At 41.3% G+C, this 26338-nt stretch overlaps 1 pseudogene; it reads right to left on the reverse strand.

The window, feature by feature from the left end:
• Positions 1 to 1622: 1622 nt before the first annotated feature.
• LOC138814734 (PPP2R1A-PPP2R2A-interacting phosphatase regulator 1-like) lies at positions 1623 to 25685 on the reverse strand (annotated as a pseudogene).
• Between the last annotated feature and the right edge of the window lie 653 nt (positions 25686 to 26338).

Genomic DNA, 26338 nt, shown 5'->3' on the forward strand with positions numbered 1-26338 from the left:
AGATTGCCCTCTCATCGTCGGTAGTGGTGAACCATCTGCAATATCACACCGTTCACCACTTCCTAGACCCTCCTAGCTTCACAGCCCCTGCCCTACTCACCACCCTCCATCTTGTTCCCTAATTACATTTGGCCAACACATTCCCAACTCTTAATTAGCTCCAACTATACAAACGAGAGCAGACTGTCTGGCTGGAAGAGTGTGGCTGTGGTCACACTAGTCTCACAAGCCTTCAGGCTTAAGACAGAAGGTATCAACTTTGGTCTGTGGTTCCCACAGGCCTCCAAGGGGAGACCCACGCAGGCCCAGAAGCTACTGTGGGCTACAGGAAAGGGGGAAGAGAGAGGTGGAAAGGAATATCTACTGAAATCTTCCCCAAAGCAGCCATGAAACAGTGATGGTGAAAACATACTGGTCTCATACTTCGCATTGCTGAAAAAAAGAACAACAAATACACACACACACACACACACACACACACACACACACACACACACACACACACACACACAAATCCAGAACGGTGACTGTAGACTCATCCATGCAGCACCTGCAATTTGCCAACTGATCATTCAGCTGAGCACAGTCAGGCTCTCTCTCTCTCTCTCTCTCTCTCTGTCTCTTTCATGCACACACACACACACACATACACACACACACAAATAGACTCACAGTAGTGCCCCTCCTGAGTTTGTTGGTTCCTCATCTAGGACAATGTACAAGCTGGACCACGGGAGTTCCCTTGTCAGAACCAGGGGCTCGACCCAAGGAAGCACCACTCTAATAATGCTGAACCACCATGCCTCTCCCTTTCTCCAGGGCCAGACGCTTTCCCTTGGGAATAAACAGCCATGACTCCCCATTCACCAAAACCCTAGGCCAGGGCTCTGGGTGAAGGAGTCCTGAGACAGGTGGCTCTTCAGAGCCTGGACTGAAAACAAGCAGGAGATCATGGTGTACCCAGAGAATTGTCTGACCAGGGGTGTGGGCAGTGTTGGGGAAATGGATGAGGTACTAAAGGCTACATACATGGATGAACTTCCTACTCCAGCCTAGATGCTTCTGGGTGACTTGGTGGATTCTTGGGGAGGATGAGGAAACCAGATGGTCCTGGAGCACCAGCAGATGGTGGCAGAGCTGGGAAATGTGATCACCCTGTGAGTGCTGTTGACAGCTGGAATGGGAAGGACCAGCAGGGTGTACCTGTGTTGTGGGGGCGTGTTCTTCCCAGACATTCACCTTCTATCTGAACCCTAGTGCCCTCACCTCCCTAGTGGGCTCTTCTGGGACCCTCCTCAGGGGAAAGTGTGACCGAGCACAAAAGACAAGGGCTCACACAGAATGGGGGGCTATCTTCTTGTTTTTTAAAATCAAGGGATAACATATGTATTTAGACATATTAGCAGCGAAAAATGTATGCTTCAACACACTTATTGGGGAAAAGTCTGAAAACATTACTACACTGAATTCAAGGGTATTTGCAGGAGACCTGACAGAGAAGTTCTCTAGAACATTTCAAGAAATTAAAAAGGGAGGGGAGGGGAAGGGAAAGGGTCAAAAGGGAAATATCCTCAGTTTAATTGACAAAGTGCAATGCTTGCTCCGACTTAATTTCTGTCTCTCCCCTGCCCCGTCCCCAAAAAGTTTCCAGATGAGTACATCACTTAGACGAAAGTTCATCTACTGGAATAAAGGGAGATACCACTTGGGCAGGTGACACAGGAGAGTCGGTGGTAGTGCTGACTTTAGCTGGTGAGTTACAAGAAGATCCCGCACTGCTGCTGTTTCCATCCAGGGTATCCGAAGACACACACACACCAGGATCTGACAGCTGTGCTACGTCAGAAGAAAGCATGTTGGTGATGCCCTGGAAAAATCTCTTTGGCTGATACTCAGTTTCCATTTCACATTTTCTTTTCAATGGTCCAAGAACACTTGGTTGGATACAATTGATGGGACTCTGGTTTCTCCGGGTGGTAAATTGGGTCGTCGGGCTTGGGATGGGGCGTGGAGGCAATCCATTGCTACTCACAAAACTTTGCAAGGATGGTGAAAAGCACTGCTTCCCAGTACCCCGGGTGGGTGACGGTGCTGTTGACACAGGAATAAAACCCATGCGCTTGGGCGAAAGCGGATTTCTCCATGTCGTTGTCACTAAGTCTGAAACTTTCCTCCCAGGAGTGGCTTATCTGCATTGCGGTCTGGACCACGCGATCATGGACCATCTCTTGGTTGATCAGGTCCACGCCCTCCGCCTGTTTGATTGATCTGGTGCAAGCCGCTGCTGTGCATGCAGACGGAGGAGGCCAGGAGCAGCAGGCCATGGCAGCCTGGATATGTGGTGCTGTTCTGCCTGGGGCTAGGAGCCTTGGCCTGGAACACCGGCGAGGTGTCACTGAGGCCGTGGATGAGGGGGGCGCTGTTAGACCTCCAGAGGCCCCCTCTGCCTTGGCCACTGCCACAGCCATCCTCCGCTGGACTACTGCCGGGACCCGGAGGCAGCTCTGGGTCCAACTCCATCTTCACCTGAATCAGGTAGGGGGGCAGGGAAGCGGGGGCGGTCCTCGGTCAGGCCTCGGGGACTCCCATATCCCGCAGTACAGGGAAGCCACAGCCACCACAGCCTTCTGGGGGGCTATCTTCTGCATCCAACACATCCCCACCCCCAGAAAAAAGGAAACATCCCAAGAAGGCAGGTGTGGAGGTGCTGCTCCCTCTGACTAAAGCCACCAGGTTCCCTGTGGCACACCCTCTTCACCCATCCCTGCATCTGCCTTTTTCCTGGGACACTGGCCACTAGGGATGGGGGTGGGATTCCAGGATCAACATCCACTCTCCCACCCCCCACTCCTGGGGGGCATTTGTGGCAGAGTCAGGGCTAGCCTGCCTGGTGCTGGGGAGGCGAGTTTGGGACCCAAGAGGCGAGGCAGGTGTCACGGGTCTGGGTCCGTGGGGGGTGTGGGGTAGGGGGAGGTCGTGAGGTGCAAACCCGCGTGGTTTCCACTGGGGAACAGGTCCGGCTGCAAGGAGGCCAGGGGTGCACCATCGCTGGATGACTCCAAGGGGCACCACGAGTCCAAGGTGGCTGCAACCTGTTTCAAATGAGGTGCCACGGGGAGGGCAGGAGAAGGGGCTGGGGCAGGACCTGGCAGGTGGCAGGGCTGAGCTTGCCCCCTGGTGCAGGGGCCTTGGACTCAGGGCCTACCTGGCCTCTGAGCCTCCCTGAGACTGTGAGAGGGATGTGCCTGCTGTGCGGGCTTTGTGTCCTCTGTGCTCCTGGCCCAGACCTGTGCTCCTACATCAGCGGAGGCCAGTCATGGATGCTGCCATCCCTGGTGCATGTGCCTGCTCTTCTCTGCTCCTTCTCTCTGCCCCCAATTCTCACCCAGGCTGCCCAGCCCCTGCTGCACAAGTATGCCAGCTCCCGTGTGCACCTGTCTGCAGCAACTATGTGCCCCTTCAAACATGCCCTGTCCTCCCCTCAGTCACACTACTTCCCCACCTCGGCCATGCCCCTTCCCCTGGCTTGGTACTGCTCTGACTCTGCCTTAAGGCTACCAGGCCATGGCAGAAGCATCCTCACCTCAGCTCAGGGCTTTCCCCCAACCCAGGCAGCTGTCTGGGGGAATTGAAGATCCCCTCAGCCCAACCACTGGGGGAGACTCTTCTCCATCCACCCCACAAACCAAGCAGGTGCAAGGTAACGCTCCGAGTTTGTGTGTGTGTGTGTGTGTGTGTGTGTGTTTGTGTGTGAGTGTGTGTGTGTGTGTGTGATTGTCCTCTCAAGGACTCAGAACATTGAATCTTTTGGGATGACAGCACACAGCACACTTATAAAAATGGAAAGGCTTGGAAAAAATTATATTAAGTGAAGTAATCCAAGCCCAAAGAAACATGGTTTCTCTTATTTGCAATATCTAGTATATGTATGAGTCAAGCAGAAAAGGTCAGATAATGTGATATTAGGAAAATGAACCCTTAGATATGTATTTAAATGTTTTTTTTCTTTCATGCATTTGTTTCTAACTCATTTATAAGATTATTTCTTTGTTGCTTTATATCTCCTTCCCCCAAAGTATAAACCCTGTTTTCACTATATTTCATGTCGATATAATTTGTGGAGGAGATGGGGAAAAACAAGTCGTTTAATGATACAGGTGGACCCATTGCAACTATGAGAAGTACAAGTTGTCATGTCCAATAAGAACTTTACAACTTTGGTGCCGGGGTGGGGGATGGGGGGGATTGCATGGTGGAGCGGGGGGGCTAGGAAGGGATGTGAAGGGTAAACAAAGGAGGAGGCTGCAATGCTTGATAAGAAATGTATTCATTATCTTGCCAATGTAATTGTAACCCCTCTGTACAGTATGTTCACAAAAAATAAAAATTAAAATAAAAAAAGCACTAAGAACCCTGTGTAATGGATTCAGCACAATGTGCCTTTTGAAGGACTCAGCACATAGCAACTTTTCGGATCCTCATGGTAATTTAATTACCAATAAGATTAGACATGCCATTTTGACATCACTAAACTTAAATATCATATTATGGCATTATATATCATAGTGACATTAGAGACATATTGTGAATTCCTATTCTGTGATTTCATTCTATTACAAGCTAGCAATATTGGAATATTGGTGGATATCAGAAATCTATTGTGATCTCAAAGCCATTGTGACATGAAAATTCCTTCTTGACATCACAGTGCCATTGTGATACCATTAACCTGTTCTGACATCACAAACCTGTCCTGTCCATTGTGACCTCATCACCAATGTGACATCACAAAGCCAATGTGATATCACATTGTTATTGTGACATTACAATCACCTTGATACCTCCAAAACCCATTATGACATGTTTAGCACCTTTGAATAAACACATGGCCTTTGTGACATCACAGTCCCTTTGTGTATCCATATCCTCATTGTGAAATATCAACTGAGATCAAATACGCCATTGTAATATCATAAAGCATTAACAATATAATCATTGGTGTGACATCACATTGTCATTTTGACAATATCAGGTCATTGTGACATCACAAATCTGTAATGACTCTACATTGTCATTGTGACAACATATATACATTATGAAGGCCTATTATGTGATTTCATTGTATTTCAAATGTGGGTTCATATCAAACACATTTGAACTTCATAACCATTGTGACATGACAATCCCTTTGTGATATAAGATTGCCATTGTGACATCTAAACAACTGTGACAACTCAAACATGTCCTGTCCTCATAAGTTTTGTGACATGTTGCCACTGTGTTAGGCCCATTGAGAGCTCAATCTATTTTCGATCTCATATTATTTCAGGTATGACATTAAATATTAGAAATATACTGTGATATTATGAATATTGTGACATCACACTGCTAGATGTAATGACCATTGTGTCATATTGTTACATCACAAATCTGTTCTGACTTCATCACATTTGGGCCAACAAATGACTTTGGAATCCTCACAATCCCATTCTAAACTCATATACTCATTATGAGTTAATGACAATTGAGGTCTGGAATGCCATTGTTACATCACCAAACTACTGCGACATCACAAAACTATTTTGAACTCATCACTATTATGGCATCACTAACTAATTGTGATATAACAACACTCTAATGACATTATAATTTGACCTCATATTGCAATTGTCATATTACTGAACCCTCATGCTCTCATGCTATTATGATCTCATCACATCTTAGAAAATTATGGCCTTTGAGACATCGAGCACTTTCCGTGAACTTGTATCATTGTGAACTTGTAGCAATTGAAAATTGAAATAAGATGTGATATTTTAAACTAGTTTTGACATCACTAACCCATTTTTTTTAACACTTTGACAACCAGAACCTGTTAGGTACCCTACTACTTTTGACAAAAAACATGGCCTTTGTTTCATCACAGTTCATTTGTATATGTCATTGTGACTTCATCCTCATATCCTCACTATAAACTAATGGCAATTAAGATCTGACATGCGATTGTGACATCATAAACACTTTGTGACATCATCACCAGTGTGACATAAGACTGTCATTATGACACCATCAGCTCATTGTGACAACATCAAGCTACAGTGACACATAGGATTATGAAATCACATTGCCATTTTGCTGTCATAGACCCATTGTGAATGTATATCTTGTGATTTCATTCTATTTCAAATGTGGCATATCAGTTGATATCAGAAACAAATTGTGACCTCATAACCATTGTAAGATAATAAACCCTGTGTGACATCATAACCAGTGTGACATTATATTGTTGTTATGACATCTTTAGCTTATGGTGACATCACAAAATGTTAATGACAGTATAGCATTTGCCATTGTCATTGTGACATCATTGTCACATTACGAATGCCAAATCTGTAATTTCATTGTATTTGAAATGTGACATGTGGGTTGATATCAGAAACTCATGGTGATGTCATAACCATTGTCTCATAAAAGTCCCTTTTTACATCAATTTGGCAATGTGACATCACACTGGCAATGTGATGCTAGTAAGGCATCGTGATATCACAAGGGTCATGAACTCACAATGGATTTCTGGTATCAACCAACATGCCACATTAGAAATAGAATCAAATAACATAATAGGCAAACACAATGTGTCTATGACATCAGAATGACAATGTGATGCTGCAATGCTATGATGTCATTGTAGTTTTACCTGTCAAAATGAGCAAATTGTGTCATAATGGCAACCTGAGGTCACAATTATGATTATGTCAGAAAGGATTTATTATGTTTCAATGGTATATCTGATGTCAGTTTTCATTAGTTCCCCATGAGGATATGGATACAAAAAGGTTCTGTGATGTCACAGAGGCCATGTGTGTTTTCAAAGGTGGAAAGAGGTCATTATAAGTTTGGGATGGCCCAATGTGATCCATAATGTCACAATGAAAATGAGATATCCGAGTGGGTTTTTGATGTCACAGTGGTGATGAGGTCAAACCAATTTTGTGATGTCACAGTTTGTAATATCAGAATGATATATCAAATTTCAATGACTCATAATTCAATATGAGGATACAGGTGATGGAAAAAGCTCCATAGTATGAGGTCATACTATATGAAAACCCGATGGGACAGTGATTTCCCAATGACAATGTGATATCTCATCATCATGTTATAAGAATGTTTTGGGAGAGTTCCGGGAAGATGGCGGAGGAGAAGCTGGAATCTGAACAAGCTCTCGCATAGAAAGCAGTTTTAGAGTTCCAGTGAACAGTCCTAAGCCAGAGAATCACACCAAGTGTGTCATCACAGGACAGAGAGTTAGACAAGAGAGGGGAAGCCAAGGAAACGCAGCAGCTGCCGCTCCGGCGGCGGGGCCGCGGCGGAGGCGACCACCTCCGCGGAGACATACCTGAGACACAGAGAGTCGGGGACGAAGGAGACAGACGCAGCGGATGAGCGGATTCTACTCAACACCAACAAGAACCGACAAGGAGCGAACATCATCCTGCTGTTTGCAGACCAGAGACGACCCAGGATCCAAGACTCGGCATGAGTACAAGCCCGACATCCTCACTCCTCAAGGAGCAGAGGAGGGAAGGCCACCCCTCCCCCCCCAGCACCGGTGATCTCCATCTTGGATACCGACAAAGTTCGGAGGAGCTGCTAGCTCCAGCTCAGGCCTTGGAATAAAACGAGTCATTTAGCAGGTCACAAGAACTTAACGGCGAAGTGACCTGCCAGACTCAGCTCCATCCAGGGAAAAGTCACCCAGCTCAGGCGCCAGCCATCGGAGTGCCTTGCTTCACTGGGTAACCAGAGCCAGAGGCTGCCCCTCCCTCTAGCAGCCTCGACAATCAATTGAAAAACAGAAACCCTGAGAATGGCTCCAGGCTGGGCGCTGTGAGCTTTATCACAAAATAGCCCCAGGGAAAAGCTACTGTTTATTGAAAGGCCTCAACTCTACCCAGAACCTAGCCTCATCACCACATCCCCCTCTTTTGTGACTCTCAAAGCAGACCACCCTCCCAGAAAACTAACCTGGGAGGGGGATCTCAAAATCTTGGGTAAAGCAGAGCATTTTTCTGCCTCTTCCAACCAACCGACTTAAGAAACCAATCAAGCCACAGGACCTCAAGCTGACCAGAGACTCCAACAAGAGACTGGTTGCAGACAAAAGGGAGATACAGGATTCTTCCCACTCCTCCCCCCCCCCCAAAAAAAAATCAAAAGACTTTTTTTTCTTTTTTTTTTCTTTTTCTTTTTTTTTCTTTTTTCTTCTTCTTTTTTCTTTTTTTTGCTTGTTTTTTGTTTTTTGTTACCATATATATATATATATATATATATATATATATATATATATTTTTTTTTCCCTTCTAAAACTTTTATTAATCTTTAATTTTTGCCTCTTCTGAAAAAATAATTGTTTTCCAGTAACCTTTTTTTTTTTTTCATCTTATAATTTTTATTTTAGGAATACGTGAATAAGAGTTTTCCTTTCTTTTCTTGTCTTCTTTCTCTTTTTCTTTCTTTCTTAATTATCTTTTTGTTTTTTATCTAGCTCTACTGAACTTCTGATCTTTTCTTCTCCCGTTCCCATCCTTAAAGCTTTTCACATCTCCTCTATGTCCCTCCCCTTCTCTGAACATATTCACATTCCTCTCTAAATAGACGGTCTTTTAACCTCTATAATAACATTAATTTTTACGTTTCTATTCTTTTTCTGGTCTCTCTTTATTCCCCTTTCCGTCTCTTCTTTTTCTCTCTCTCTCTACTTGCATCCTACCCAACTCATTTCCTGCACTGTGATTAGGACATAGTTAACTCTCCCTGTGCCTCCCCACACCAATCTATTCCTATTTTTTACCCACATCTCTCCCTAATCCTAATAATTTCTGGTTTTCCAAATTCTTTTCTGCGGTTCGAAGTCCTTTAACATATAGTCGTTTGATGTTGAATAGATGTATCTGTTGAACTAGATTGTATCTGTAGACTATTGACTGTACAAATGCAAACTTTGGTTGATGGTTGCCTTAAGATAGTGTTCTAGCACAAAACTGGTGCAATCTTCATCTCAAATGGGCAGAGTAAGCCGGAAAAACACAAGAAAAATGGCAAATTCGGGTATCTCAATTCCCAACCTTGATAATCAGGGATTAGAACAGATAAAGAATAATCCAGAGGAAACTTCCCAAATAGCTCTACAAACACTACTAGCAAACATGATAAAAGAGAAGTTTGACAATGTACAAAGGACTCTGTATGAGCGTGATAGGGAGAGAGAGGAGGCATCCCAGAAGTTTATACAGGAATATCATAAGTGTGAGGAAGCTTCTCAAAAACTGATACAGAATTTGCGTGAACAACTTGAGAATACTCAAAGAGAAAGGGAGGAATGGCGTGAGCAGGCAGAGAACACTCAAAGAGAACTGCAGGAATCCCACAGAAGGGAGGAAACTAATCAAAGAGTAATTCACGAATTAAGAGACCAGGTAGAGAATACACAAAGATCACTAAAGACATTCATGGAATCCATTAACAAAGAGCTGAAGGAAGTCAGGGAGACCACAAAGGGAATGCTGAATGGAACCCAACAGAAGGAATGGGAGTCCAAAGAAACCATAACCAATCAACTAAGTGATTTGAGAACAAACACTGAACACCAAATTAAGGAAGTAAAGAAAATCATACAAGACCTAAAACAGAGCTTCAACAAAAAACTTCAAGCCATCAAAGCTGACCAATTAGAAGGAAAAAAGATAAAAAACAAAGTAGAGAGTCTTGACAGCAGGTTAGACCATGCAGAAGATCGAATCTCAGGGATTGAAGACAGCCTAGATATTATAGAGAAAGAACATACAACCATCCAAGACAAGTCCAAGAAATATGATAGGTCTATCCAACACCTGGAAGACACCATCAGAAGGCCCAATCTAAGGATAATGGGTGTAGAGGAGCACCTAGAAACAGAAGTTAATGGTCTAGGAAATTTGTTTAACAGGATCCTAGCAGAGAACTTCCCAAACATACAAAAAGATAGGCCTATTCAGATACAAGAAGCTTTTAGAACCCCAAATAGACCAGACCAGAATAGGACATCCCACTGTCACATTATAATCCACACAGGATCAACCCAGACTAAGGAAAAGATCCTTAAAGCTGTCAAGGAGAAAAGGTTAATCACCTATAAAGGGAAACCAATTAGAATTACCTCAGATTTCTCAGCAGAGACAATCAAAGCAAGAAGAGCCTGGAATGACGTATGCCATGCCCTAAAAACAAACAACTATCAACCAAGAATACTGTACCCAGCTAAACTCTCCTTCATAACTAAAGGCCAAATAAAAACCTTCCATAGCAAAGAAAAATTGAAACAATACATCTCCACCAAACCAGCCCTGCAAAAGATTCTTAAAGATGTCCTACACATAGAAAACCAACAAGAACGCAACAAAGGCCAAGAAACTGCACCCAAACTGAGAATCCAAGAACCTTAGGAAGAACCCAGTTTTCACAGCCCCCAAGAAGGTGGATAACATGGCAGGAACCCCCAAATACCTCTCAGTCCTATCTCTTAACGTTAACGGACTGAACTCTCCAATTAAGCGACATAGACTGTCTAGTTGGATTAAAAAACAAGACCCCTCCATCTGCTGCCTGCAGGAGTCACATCTTGCCCGTAAAAACAAACATATTTTCAAAGTTAAAGGCTGGAACAAAATCTACCAAGCAAACGGCCCTCATAAACAGGCGGGAGTTGCAATCCTAATATCAGATAAAATAGACTTCAAGCTAAAATTCATGAGAATAGATAAAGAAGGTCGCTACATACGAATTAAAGGATCTCTCCTTCAGGAGGATATTACAATTCTAAATATCTATTCGCCAAACAATGGAGCACCCAAATTTATCAAAGAAACACTACTTTCCCTCAAATCCCATATAGATCCAAAGACATTAATTGTTGGGGATTTTAACACACCACGCTCCCCACTAGATAGATCAACTCGGCAAAAACTCAACAGAGAAACCGCAGATCTAAACAGCTGCATAGATCAACTAGACTTAACAGACATTTACCGAACATTTCACCCAGCAGCAACAGAATACACGTTCTTCTCAGCAGCACATGGAACGTTTTCTAAAATAGACCACATTTTAGGCCACAAAGCAAACTTGTCTAAATTCAGAAACATTGAAGTTATACCTTGCATTCTCTCTGACCACAAGGGAATAAAATTAGATCTCAACACCAAAAGCCACCAAAGAAAGTCCGGTATCACATGGAGGCTGAACAACACACTGCTGAATCATGAGTGGGTCATGGAAGAGATTAGAAAGGAAATTCAAATGTTCATGCTATTCAACAAAAATGAACACACAAATTACCAGCTCCTCTGGGACACAGCAAAGGCAGTACTCAGAGGCAAGTTTATAGCTCTGAGCTCCTACATCAACAAATTGGAGAGATCGGAAACTAACAATTTAATGACACATCTAAACCTCCTTGAAAAAGAGCAGCAAGATAAACCCCAATCCAGTAGACGGAAAGAAATAATCAAAATTAAATCAGAATTAAATGAATTAGAATCCAAAAAAACTATAGAAAGAATCAAAAAAACAAAGAGTTGGTTCTTCGAAAAACTTAACAAAATTGACAGACCCTTAGCAAACCTTATCAGAAAAAGGAGAGAACACACCCAAATTAATAAACTCAGAGATGAGAATGGAAACATCACCACGAAAACAACCAAGATTCAGAACATTATTAGGGGATACTTCTCAAAACTTTATGCTAATAAGTTTGAGAACTTGACAGAAATGGACCTTTTCCTAACAAATATTGACATGCCAAAACTAAACCAAGATGAGTTAAACCAGCTTAACAGGCCCATATCAAGCATTGAAATAGAAACAGCAATAAGAGACCTCCCAGCTAAGAAAAGTCCAGGACCAGATGATTTTACAGCGGAATTTTACAAGGCCTTCAAAGCAGAGCTCACACCAATACTCCTCCAACTCTTCAATGAAATTGAAAGAGAAAGCTCACTACCGAACACATTCTATGAAGCCATCATAACCCTCATCCCAAAACCAGGCAGGGTCTCATCAAAGAAAGAGAACTATAGACCCATTTCTTTGATGAACATTGATGCAAAACTTCTCAACAAAATTTTGGCCAATCGACTTCAACAATTCATCCAAAAAATCATACACCATGATCAAACAGGATTCATTTCAGGGATGCAAAGCTGGTTCAATATACGCAAATCAATTAATATTATTCATCACATCAACAGGAGCAAGAATAAGAACCACATGGTTATCACAATAGATGCAGAAAAAGCATTTGACAAGATCCAACACCCCTTTATGATGAAGGTTCTGGAAAAATTAGGAATCCATGGAACATTCTTCAATACAATAAAGGCTGTATATGACAAACCTACAGCCAGCATTATACTCAATGGTGAAAAACTAAAGCCATTTCCTCTTAACTCAGGAACAAGACAAGGATGCCCACTCTCTCCACTTCTCTTCAATCTAGTATTAGAATGCCTAGCTACAGCAATAAGACAAGATGCAGACATAAAGGGGATCCAAATAGGGAAAGAAGAAATAAAACTCTCCCTCTTTGCAGATGACATGATCTTGTATTTAAAGAATCCCATAGACTCCACTCCCAAATTACTCAAGCTGATTCAAAACTTTGGCAAAGTAGCAGGTTATAAAATTAACCCCCCAAAATCAATGGCTTTTCTATATGCCAACAATGAGAAAAGTGTGGCTGAAATTAGGAAAGCAACTCCATTTGTAATAGTCCCACAAAAAATAAAATACCTACGAATTAACTTAACCAAAGAAGTGAAGGACCTCTATGATGAAAACTTTAAAATCTTGAAAAAGGAAATCAACACAGAACTTAAAAAATGGCAAAACCTCCCATGCTCCTGGATTGGCAAGATTAACATCGTGAAAATGGCAATACTTCCCAAGGCTATCTACAAATTCAACGCGATACCTATCAAAATTCCACCCTCATTCTTCAAGGAAATAGAGGAGGCAATCCAAAAATTCATATGGAACAATAAAAGACCCCGAATAGCAAAAACGCTACTCAACGGAAAGAACACTGCTGGAGGAATATCAATACCAAATTTCAAACTCTACTATAAAGCCATAGTAATCAAAACAGCTTGGTATTGGCATAAGAACACACCTCAGGACCAATGGAATAGAATTGAAAACCCAGAAATGAACCTACAGACCTATAGCCATCTAATCTTAGATAAGGAAGCTAAAACAATAGAATGGAAGAAAGACAGCCTCTTCAGTAAATGGTGCTGGCAAAATTGGTTCACTACATGTAGAAAACTAAAGCTAGATCCTTATATATCACCCTGTACCAGAATCAACTCCAAATGGATCAAAGAACTTGAACTCAAAGCAGACACTCTGAAAACATTACAGGATGGAATAGGAGAAACCCTAGGTCTCCTTGGCTCAGGTCGAAATTTTCTGAATAGAGACGCGGAAGCACAACAAATCAAAGAAAGGTTGGACAAATGGGATTGCATAAGATTGCAGAGCTTCTGCAGGGCAAATGACATAGCTGGCAAGATCAATAGAAAGCCCACCGATTGGGAGAAGATCTTTACTAGCCATACAACAGACAAGGGTCTCATATCTAAAATATACTTGGAACTCAAAAAATTAAACCACCCAACAACAAATCCTCAAAGAATCAACTGCCCAATAAATAAGTGGGTGAAAGACTTAAAGAGAAGCTTCTCTGAAGAAGAAACAAGGATGGCCAATAGACACATGAAGAAATGTTCAACATCCCTAGCCATAAAAGAAATGCAAATCAAAACAACATTGAGATATCACCTCACTCCAGTTAGAACAGCAAAAATCAAGAACTCCAACAACAAGAGATGCTGGAGGGGATGTGGACAGAAAGGAACCTTACTTCATTGTTGGTGGGAATGTAAACTTGTTCAACCACTTTGGAAAGCAGTATGGAGGTTCCTCAGAAGACTTCACATAGATCTCCCCTATGATCCACCAATCCCACTTTTGGGCATTTACCCAAATGTTTTCAAACAAGACCACACTAAAGCTACCAGCACAACTATGTTTATTGCAGCATTATTTACCATAGCTAAGATATGGAACCAATCCAGATGCCCCTCAGTAGATGAATGGATCAAGAAAATGTGGTATATATACACAATGGAATTCTATGCCTCCATCAGAAAGAATGACATTTCCCCATTTGTTAGGAAATGGAAAGGTTTGGAAAAAATTATATTAAGTGAAGTAAGCCAGACCCAAAGAAGCATAGGTCCCATGGTTTCCCTTATTTGCAATATCTAGTATAGGTATGAGTCAAGCGGAAAAGGTCAGATAATGTGATGTTAGGAAAATGAACCCTTAAATATGTATTTTAATGTTTTCGTTTCTTTCATGCATGTGTTTCTAACGCATTTATAAGATTATTTCTTTGTTGCTTTGTATGTCCCTCCCCCACAGTGTAACCCCCGCTTTCACTATATTTGATGTCAGTATAACATGTGGAGGAGATGGGTACAAACAAGTCGTTTAATGATTCAGGTGGACCTGTTGCAACAATGAGAAGTACAAAATGTCATGTCAAAACCAGCTTTACAATGTCGGTGTGGGGGGGTAAGGGGGGTATAATTGGGTGGGGAAGGGGGGTAAAATTGGGTGGGGGGAGGGGGGAGGCGGGGAAGGGAAGTGAAGGGTAAACAAAGGAGGAGGCTGCAATGCTTGGTAAGAAATGTATGCATTATCCTGCCCATGTAATTGTAGCCCCCCTGTACAGTATGTTCTCAAATAAAATAAAATACAATTAAAAAAATGTTTTGATGTCACAATTGGAGATGCAATACTGATGAGGAAGTCGCAATAGATTTGAGATGTCCCAAGGGGTTGGTGATGGCACAATGGCATGTGGGACCTCAAATTTCATTAACACACACTGAGTATATGAGTTTGGGAAGGGATTCTGATGTCAGCAAATCATATGTATTCAAAAAGGTTAAGAACTAAGAGATCTGAGATGTCACAAAGTGACATAATGGTTATGATATCCAGTGGTGTGATATCATGATGTTACACTGGATTTTAGATATGTCATGTCATATCTGAAATACAAGGTTGAACACAGATTTTCAACTCACAAAGGTCCTAATATATCACAATGGCATGTCACAAAATTATGAGAACAGGAGACGTAGTTGATGTAACAGTAGGTTAGTGATATAACAAAGGGAATGTGCAGTGACAGAGATTTAGATGTCACAAAGGTTATGAGTTCACAATGGTTTACTGATAACGCAGTTGGCACATTTCAGATAGAATGAAATCAAAGAATAGGCATTCAAAATGGGTCTATGACATGAAAATGACAATGTGATGTCAAGGCAGCAATGATGATAGTATATGTACACATTACCTTGGTCATGTAACTGTAATCCTCTGTACACTGTATTTACAATTAAAAAAACTCAGAAGAAAAAAAAAGAAAAATATGGTATGGTGTCACTGGGGTTTGGTGAAGTCACAATGAATGGTGGTGTCATGATGATAATGTGATTTCACAGTCATAATTATTGCACAAAATATTTGTGATGATACAATGCTATGTGTGATAACAATTTTCATTACTTCACTATGAAGATATGAGTACACAAAGGGTCTGTGATGACACAGAGGTCATGTGACTTTTTTTCATTTTTTCATGTTTTTTTTTTACTGTGAAAATACTGTACAGAGGGGTTACAATTACATGGGCAAGATAATGAGTACATTTCTTATCAAGCATTGTAGCCTCCTCCTTTGTTTCCCCTTCCCATCCCTTTCCATCCTCCCCCTGCCCCCCCAATCCTCCCCACTCCCCCTCCCCCAATGAAGGCTGTAAAATTCGTTTTCGACATAACGACTTATACATCTCAAGAATTCACAATAGCTTTGTGATGTCACAATGTGATTGTGAAGGCACAACAGCAATGTGATGTCACAATGGTTTTGTGATGTCACAGTGGTGATAATGTCACAATGAGTTTGTGATATCATTATGAGTTTGTAATATCACAATGACATATCCAATTTCAATTTCTACTAGTTCACAATGAGGAAACAATTTCAAAGAAAGAAAAGCTCCAATGACCATGAGTTTTTGTCATAACTTTTGCGATATGCTGCCATTAGGATACTTTAGGAGTTCAGTAAGCATATAATCTGTTTTCAAACTCATAATGTGACTATCAATGTGACATCACATTGATAGACATCAAGAACATGGTGTCACATTGTGAACTCACAAATTTGTTAGGGCTTCATCACATTTGTGCCAACACATGACTTTGGAGACAACACAGAGATCCGGCATGCCATTGTGACATTTCCAACCAATTGTGACAGCACAAACCTATTATAGTAGAAACACATTGTGATCTAATAGCCATTGTGGTAGCACAATCCCTTCATGACCCCACATTTCCATAGTGATATCGCTAACCCAATGTGAAATTCCAATCCTCTCATACCCAATCCGCATATGAAATGTGATACCGAATCCAGTGTGACATCTTGATCATGGTGACTTCACACTGATAGATATTATGAGCATTTTGTCACATTCTGACAACACACACCTGTTAGGACTTCATCACTTTTGTGACAACGCATGCCTTTGGAGACATCACAGTCCGTTTGTGAGCTCATATACTCATAGTGGGTTAATGACAATTGAGATCACATGTGTCATTTTGATATCACCAACACATTGTGACATCACACACCTCTTGTAAACTCATCACCAGTGTGGCATTACCAATTGTGATATCAAAACATCATAAAGTCATCATATTGCAACATCAAATTGCCATTGTGATGTCACTGTTCCACTGTGTTTTCAAAAACCCACTGTGTCTTGACAGCATTTTAGAAAATTCATAGCCTTTTATACTTCAGTCTTCTTCTGAGAACTTATATCCTCATTGTGAAATAGTATCATCTGAAATTGGACATGTGATTATGAGATGTGACTTCACAAAATTATTTGATTTCATCACCACTGTGACATCACAAACCCCTTGTGAGCTTTCATTGCCATTTGACATCACTATCACGTTGTGACATCCCAAACCTATTAGGACCTCTTAGCACCTTTGAAATAGCACATGGCCTTTGTGACACCACAGTCCCTTTGTGTAACTATACCTTCATTATGAACTGACAATTGATACAAACATGCCATTGTAACATCACGAACACTTTGTGACATCACCAGTGTGACATTATGTATTGTCATTATGGCAGCATCAACTACTTTTGACATCACAAATCTACAATGACAAGATAGCATTATGAGATTACACTGCCATTGTGATGTTATAAAACATTATGAATGCATGTTTTTAATCTTTTTTTTTCGATCGTGGGGCTTGAACTCTGGGCTTTGGTGCTGTCCCTGTTCTTCAGCTCATGGTGAGCACTCTATGCTTGAGCCACAGAGCCACATCTGGTTTTCTACTGGTTTTCATTGGAGATAAGAGTCTCATAGTCTTTCCTGTCTGAGCTGGCTTTGAACTGCGATCCTCAGATCTCAGCCTCCTGAGTAGCTAGGTTTACATTCATAAGCCACTGGCACCCGGCTTTATCATTCTATTTTAAATTTGACATGTATGTTGATATCAGAAACATAATGTGACCTCATAACCATTGTAACATCATAAATCATCAGTGACATCAAATTGTCATTATGACACCATCAGATAATTGAGACATCACCAAACAACAATCGCTTCATAGCATTATAAATCACAGTGACATTGTTATGACTTAACAGTGTGAAGGCCTATTCTGTGAATTCACTGTTTCAGAAACCCATTTTGACCATATAACCATTGTGATGTCACAATCCTTTGTGACTTCACATTGCCATTGTGATATCATTCACCTGCTGTGCCGTCACAACCAGTCCTGAACTTGTAAGTTTTGTGACATGCTGCCATCCTCATATAGTAGGGCCTTTATGAGCTCATAATCTGTTTTCAATCTCATATTTCTGGTATGACATGTGATATCAGAAATCCCTTATGACATCATACTGCCAGATGTAATGACCATTGTGTCACATTTTGACATCACAAAGCTGTTAAAAAGCCATCACATTTGCGACAACAAATGCCTTTGGAGACATCACAGTTCCTTTTTGAACTCATATATTCATTATCAATTAATGACATTTGAGATATCCCATGCCACTCTGACATCATGAATCTATTGTAACATCACAAACTTATTGTGACCTCATCACGAGAATGGTATCAACAACTAATTGTGGTATCAAAGCATTATTTTGACATTATATTGTGGTATTGGCATTGTTATTTCACTGTCCCATTGTGTTTTTACAAACCTATTAAGGTCACATCACATCTTAAAAAATTCACGGCCTTTGAGACTTCAAGGTCTTTCTGTGAACTCGAGTACTTACCTCTAAGGCAAGGAGACAAACCATTGAGTCACATTTAATACAATAAATCAATTTACACTAGAAAGGAGACTGTGATTACTTTATCCTGGACTGGATAACCAGGTCCAAGAGCAGCCTTGACCACCAAACCTCAGACCTCCAATGGGCAGCCCCGCCCTCTCTTCCTTGGTCTGCAAACCACCAGCCAAAAAATTATGAGCTCCAAAGCTCCAAACCTCAATGGGCAAGGCATTTAACTTTTCCATTACTCCCTCCTTAACTACAGACCTGTCATTCCTTTCTGGTCTTACTCTTTTTCCCTTCCACCATTTCCTTCTTCTCTTCAGGCCTCTCCAGGCTCCACAGGCCTACACTACTCTGCCCTAATGACCACTTTTCTGCTTCCTCTCTTCTCAGGTTTTTCCCTTCCTGCTGTCTTACCACTTTCTTCCATCCGGGTAGCTCTCATTTTTATCTCCCCTTCCAATGCTCTGAAAATGCAACTTATATATAGGTTGTACCCCTCCTCACTCCAATCGGTCTTCTGCCTAACAGTTTTCAACTGTCACTTCCCGAACTGCCCAATGTTCAATCACTTCTTGACAGCTCACCATGTGAGGCTTGACACCTCCACCTTTGGTGGCATTCCCCACACTCTCTGGTGGGCCAGGCCAAGAATTTACAATGATTAATGGCTCCCACAGATAATTCTGGCTCCACTGGTTATTACAGTATCCTCATATTGAATTAGAAGAAATTGAAATTGTATATGTCGTTGTTATATTACAAATTTGATGAGACATCACTAACCAATTGTGACCTCATCACTGCGGTGACATCATAAACTCATTGTGATAGCACATTGCCATTGTGCCACCATGATCACATTGTGACATCCCAAACCTATTATGAGCTCAGAAGCTTTGAAAGAAAGCATAGCCTTTGTGAAGTCACAGGCCATTTGTGTACCCATAGCCTCATTTTGAGCTAATGAAAATTGAGATCATACATGCCATTTTAACATCGCAAAAACTTTGTGACATCATTACCAATGTAGCATCACATTGTCATTATGACAACATCAGCCAATTGTGACACCATAAAACAATGACATCATAGCATTATGACATCCATGGTCATTGTGATGTCACAGATATATTGGAATGCCTATTCTGTGATTCCATTCTATTTCAAAAGTGGCATGTGTGTTGATATCAGAAAAATATTGTGACCACATAATCATTATGACATCACAATACCTTGATGACAACACAGTGCCATTATGATATCACTAACCCACTGTGACATCACAAACCTGTCCTATTCTCCTAAATTTTTTGACATGCTGATAGTGTGATCTCTTCAGCATCACTGAGTTCATAAATTGTTTAACTCATACTTCAGGTATGACATGTGATATAATAAATCCACTGTGACATCACACTGCCAGATGTCATTACCACTTAATCACACTGTGATTCACAAACCTGTTAAGACTCATTACACTTGTGCCAACATATGCCTTTGGATACATCATTATCCCTTATGAATTTATATAACCATTGTCAATTAGAGATCTGGTATGAGATTATAACATCACCATCCCATGGTAAAATCACAAACCTATGTGACCGCATCACCTGTATGGATCACCATTTGTGACTTCAAAACAATACTATCTCATGTAATTGTAACATCACATTGCCAATGGGATATCTCTGTCCCATTGCATTTTCACCAACCTATTATATCCTCATAATATTTTACAAAATTTATGGCCTTTCTGACTTCTAGCTCCTTATGTGAACTTGTATCTTCATTGTGATCTAGTAGAATGAAATTGGACATGTAGTGGTGATATTACAATTTCATTGTGACATCACTATCCAAGTGTGACCTTATGACCACTGTGACATCACAAACCTATTGTGACATCACATTGCCAGGATCACCTTCTGATATCCCAAACCTGTTGTGATCTCTTAGCACTTTGAAAAAGCACATGGTATTTGTAACACCACAGTTCCTTTGGTAACCATACCCTCATTGTGAACAAAGGACAACTGACATCAGACATGCCATTTTACCATTACAAACTCTTTGTGACATCATCTACAGAGTGAAATCACATTGTTGTTAGGATACCATCAGCCCACTGTGACATCCCAAAATGACAATTACATCATAGCATTATGACATCACATTTTCATTGTGAGGTCATAGAGACAATGTGATTGCCTATTCTGTGATTTCATTCTATCTCAAATATGGCATATAGGTTGATTTCAGTAACCCATAGTGACCACATCACGATTGCACCATTGCAATCCCTTTGTGACCTCATATTGATATTGTGATATCATTAATGCAATGTAACATCACAAACCTGTCTTGTCTTCATAAATTTTGTAACAAATGTCTACATTGACCTGGGCTGGATGCCCAGAGCTAATTGCAGCTTCAACCATGAACCCTCAGACCTCCAAAGAGCAGCCCAGCCATTTGCTAACTGGTCTTCAAACAACCAAACTCCAAAATAATCATCTCCAAACTCCACACTTCAAAGGACAAGGCTTTTTCCTTTTCTTCATCCTCCTTCTCTACAGACCGGTCCTACCGTTCAGGTCTTTTCATTTTTTCCTTCCACCATTCCCTTCTTCTCTTCAGGTTGCTGTACTCTTGTCAGGCCTTCACTGCCCTGTCCAGGTGGCCAGTTGCTGTCCTTTTCCTCCTGTTCTCCCTCAATTTCCTCTCCTCCCAGGTCTTTACCCTCCAGTACTCTCACCACTTCTTTCCTTCCAGGTCTTCCCCCTTTTGCTTCCCCCTTCTGTTGCTCTGAACATGCAACCTATATATAGGCTGTTCCCTGCCCCCACTAAAATATGTTTCCTGCATAACAGTTTTCAATCATCACTTCCCAAATGTCCAAGCCCAATAACTTCTTGGCAGCTCACCATGTGGAGCTTAACACCCTATCTCTTCAGCAGCATGTCCTGCCCACTCCAGCGGCATGCACCCCCCCCCCCTCTGTTGGTCCAGACCAGCAGGTCATGATGACTATCTGTTCCCGTGTATTATAGGGGTACTACTGGTTATTACAGTGTACTGATGGTGAACTAGTAGCGCTTGAAATTGTACAAATAATTGTGATATTACAAACTCATGACCTAACTAACCCATTGTCACCTCAAAAACCACTGTGACATCATAAACCGATTGTGACATCACGTTGCTGTTTAGACACCAGGATCACATTGTGACATCCCAAATCTATTATGACCTCTTATAATCTTTGAAAAATACATAGCTTTGTGACATCTCAGTGCCTTTGTGTATCCAAACCCCACTGTGAAATATTGACAATTGAGAATCAGACATGATATTTTAACATCAAAAATTTGTGAGGTCATCACAATTGTAACATCACATTGACGTGATGATTCCATCTGCTCATTGTGAAGTCACAAAACTAAAATATGATAAAATTATAATTTCACTTTGTCATTGTGATATCATCGACACATTATGAATGCCTTTTCTGTGATTTCATTCTACTACAAATGTGGCATATAGGTGTATATCATAAACAAATCATGAACTCATAACCATTGTGATATCACAATCCATTTGCACATCACATTGCCATTATGATATCACTAACACACCGTGACATCACAAACCTATCCTGTCATCATAACTTTTGTGACATTCCTTTTTTTCCTCACAATCTGTTGGCGACATCATTAGGTTTCACATATGACCTTTGATATCACAAATTCCCAGTGACATCATGACCATGGTGACATCACACTGCCAGATGTCGTAGCCATTGTGTCAAATTCTGACATCACAAACCTTTTAGGATTTCAATATGTGACAACACATACTTTTGTAGAAACCACTGTAGCTTTCTGAACTCATGTACTCATTGTCAGTTAGAGACAATTGAGAACGATCATATCATTGTGACATTGCCAGCACATTGTGACATCACCAATCTCTTGTGACTTCATCAGCAATGTGGCATCATCATCTATTTGTGACACCAAAACAATATTCTGACATGAAGTAGTGAGTTGACATTGCCATGGTGATATCACTGTCCCAATGTGTTTTCAGAAACCTAATATGACCTCCTAACATTTTTAAAAAATTCATGTTCCTTAGGACTTCAAGCTCCATCTGTGAACTTGTATGCACATTGTGAAATAGTAGCAATTCAAATTGGACATGTGTTTGAGATATTACAAAATCATTATAGCATCAAAAACCCACTGTGAACTCATCACAACTGTGAATCATAAAGCTTTCATGAACCCTAAGTACCTTTGAAAACACATAAGTCATTTGTGACATCACAGTCCCTTCGTGTACCCTTACCCTCAATTTGAACACATGAAATTGAATTCATATATGCCATTGTAACATCACAAACCCTTTGTGAATCCATCACCAGTGTGACAGCACATATTCATTATGACACCTTCACCTCCTTGCAACATCACCAATTTAAAATGACCTCATAGCATTATGATATTATATTGTAATTGTGAGGTAATAGACGCATTGCAAATGCCTATTCTCTCATTTCATTCTATTTTAAATGTGGCATGTGGGTTGATATCAGAAAATCATTGTGATCTCATAAGTATATGACATCACAATCACTGTGACATCACAGTGCCATGGTGATATCACTAACACACTGTGACATCACAAACATGCCCTGTCCTCATAAGTCTTGTAACTTGCTGTAATTGTGATGTCTTACGCCCTTTAAGAGCTCGTAATCTTTTTTCAAACATAATATTTCAGTTATGATATGTGATATCAGAAATGCACTGTGACATCATGACCATTGTGACATCATACTGACAGACATCATGTCCATTGTGTCACACTATTACATCACAATCCTCCTTGGACTTCATCACATTTGTGACAACACATGCCTTTGGAGATACCACAGTCCATTTGTGAACTCTTATTCTTTGTGATTTCATGACAACAGAAACTTTATGCCATTTGGATATCACCAACCAATTGTGACATCATAGACCTACTGTGACCCCTTACCTGTATGGCATCACCAACTAAATGTGACATCAAAACTTTTTGTGATGTCACAATGTGACACGATGTTCATGACATCTATCAGTGTGATGTCACAAAGGTCACGATGTCACAGTGGATTTCTGGTATCTCATGTCATACATGAAATATGAGGTTGGAAACAAATTATGAGGGCAAAAAGCTCTTAGATATCACAATGTCAGCATGTCACAGAGGTTATGAAAATAGGAGAGGTTTGTGATGTCACATGGTATTAGCTATATCACAATGGCACTGTGATGTCACAACGTGATTATGATGTCAAAATGGTTATGTAGGCACAAAAATGTGTTTCTGATATCAACTCTCATGCCACATTTGAAATACAATGAAATCACCTAATAGGCATTCACAAGGTGTCTATGATATCACAATGACAATTGTCATAATGTGATTATGTCATTGAGTTTGGTGATGTCAAAATGAGCTGATGCTCTCATAATGAAAATGTGATGTCACACTGTTGAGGATACCAGAAACACTTTTTGATGTTATAATGGCATGTCTGGTCTCAATTGTCATTAGTTAACAACAAGGATTTGGGTACACAAAGGGACTGTAATGTTGAAAAGGGCATGTGATTTTTCAAAGGAGCTAAGAGGTCATAATAGATTTGAGAAGTCACAATGGAATCATGATATCACAATGACAATATTGTCACAATGGGTTTGTGATGTCGTGCTAATGATGATGTCAAAATGGGTTTGTGATGTCACAACGAGTTGGCAATATTACAATCAAATTTCCAATTTCAATTGTTCCTAATTCACAAGGAGGATACTGTAATAATCAGCAGGGCCCCGATAGTCTATAGGGTCCAATAATCAGCCTGGCCCTCTCTCCTGGCCAGCTGGAGAAGACAGGGCATTCTGTGGGAGGGGCTGGTACATTAATTACCAAGTGTTGAGCTGTTAAGAAGTGATTGGGCTGTGGGGAGTTTCGGATGTGACAGTTGATAACTGTTAGCAGTTGGAGTGGAGAAGGGGTACAGACTTTATATGTGCTGCTTGTTCAGAGCAATGGAAGGAGAGATAAAAATTGAAAAGTCATGGAAGGAAGGAAGTGGTGTGAGAGCAAAAGGGTAAAGGCCTGAAAGGAGAGGAAGTTGAGGGAGAGCAGGAGGTGAAAGATGGCAACTGACTACAAAGGCAAAACAGTTCAGGCCTGTGGAGAGTAGAGAGGCCTGAAGAGAAGAAGGAACTGTTAGAAGGGAAAAAGGGAAAGACTTCAAAGGAAGTATAGGTCTGTAGTGAAGGAAAGACAAAGGGAAGGGGACAAAAAGGCTTGCCCTTTGATGTTTGGAGCTTTGGATATCATAACCTTGGGGGTTGGTGGTTTGGAGAACATTTATCATATTAAATGTGTCTCGATGGATTCTCTTGAACAATAGAGGCCCGAAGTTTTGGAGACCCCCACAAAGATTAATCCATTTGGATGGCATCAGGCCTTGGCCCCAGGGGAAAATCCCCATAGGTGAGAGCGTCAGCCTTCAGGGCCTCGAGGGTTTATCTCCAGAGGACCAACATGGACAAAAGTCATGTAGGTACCTCTAGGGCTGCATCTGGGCAAGCTTCCCAGCATGTTTTTGGGACCCCTCTAGAGGTCATTTGTGGCTTTCTTGGGAAGCCATCTGGGAACTCCTTAAGAGGTCATGTGAGGCTTCCTTTGGAAGCCATCTGGAATCTCCTTGAGAGGTCATGTAGTGCTTCCTTGGGAAGCCATCTGGAACTTCATCAAGAATTCATCTGCAACTTCTTTGAGAAGCTATCTGAGACCTACCCTGGAGGTCATCTTGGGCGTTCTCCAGTGTCCATCTTGGACTTTCTCCAGAGGTCATCTGGGGCTTCCTCAGGGGGCCACCTGAGGCCTATTCAAAAGTAGTCATTGGGGATTCCTTAAGAGGCAATTTAGTATGACCTCCTGAGGTCATGTGGGGCTTCTTTGGGAGGTTATCTCGGGTAACCTTGATGAAAAATCTGTCTTCAGACATCATCTGGGAGGAAGGTATATAGGACCTTCTCTGGAGGTCATCTGTCACTTTCTCAAGAGGGTTATCTGGAACCTTCTCGGAGTTCATATATGGCCTCCTTGAGTGGCCTTCTGGGAGCTACTCAAGAGGTAACCTCAGCATCATTGAGAGGACAAGTGGGGCCTCCTTTGGAGGTTATCTGACACTTCCTTGGGAAGCCATTTGGAACCTCCATGAGAGGTCATCTAGGGCCTCCTAGGGAGGATATATGTGACATCCTCCAGAAGTCATCTGCAGCATCCTCAAGAGGCAATCTGGGATGTTCTCTCTGTCATCTGGGATCTCTGTAGAGGTCAAAATTGAGTGGTGTGGGACATGTGGGTTAAGTGTCTGTGGCTCTTGGTCTTTGTGTGTATGCTGATAGTTTTATCTGTGTCCTGTATGCAACTCTGTTTACTCCATTTCTCAGGATCGGAGAATAGGCCTAAAGTTGTCATATCCAAAAAATATTCTCCCCCATGGTTACAGAATCCTTCAGAGGAAGATGCACTGATGAACTCTCTCTCCTATTCTTTGCCATCAGCACCTCTAATCTAAAGTCCTCCCATACCAAAAGTGGTTACTTTTACCAGCCTGAGGTGGTACAGTGTGGTATGTTGCCCTTATTACCCTTGAGACAGGAACATGGAAGAGATGGTGGGCAGGCCCCCTTTCTAATATATGTTCCCTTTACAACTAGTGATCTGTATAACTGGAAACAG

This window comes from Dipodomys merriami, unplaced genomic scaffold, assembly GCF_024711535.1.
Source record: "Dipodomys merriami isolate MVZ:Mamm:240054 unplaced genomic scaffold, mDipMer1.0.p SCAF_605, whole genome shotgun sequence".
NCBI classification, from domain to species: Eukaryota; Metazoa; Chordata; class Mammalia; order Rodentia; family Heteromyidae; genus Dipodomys; species Dipodomys merriami.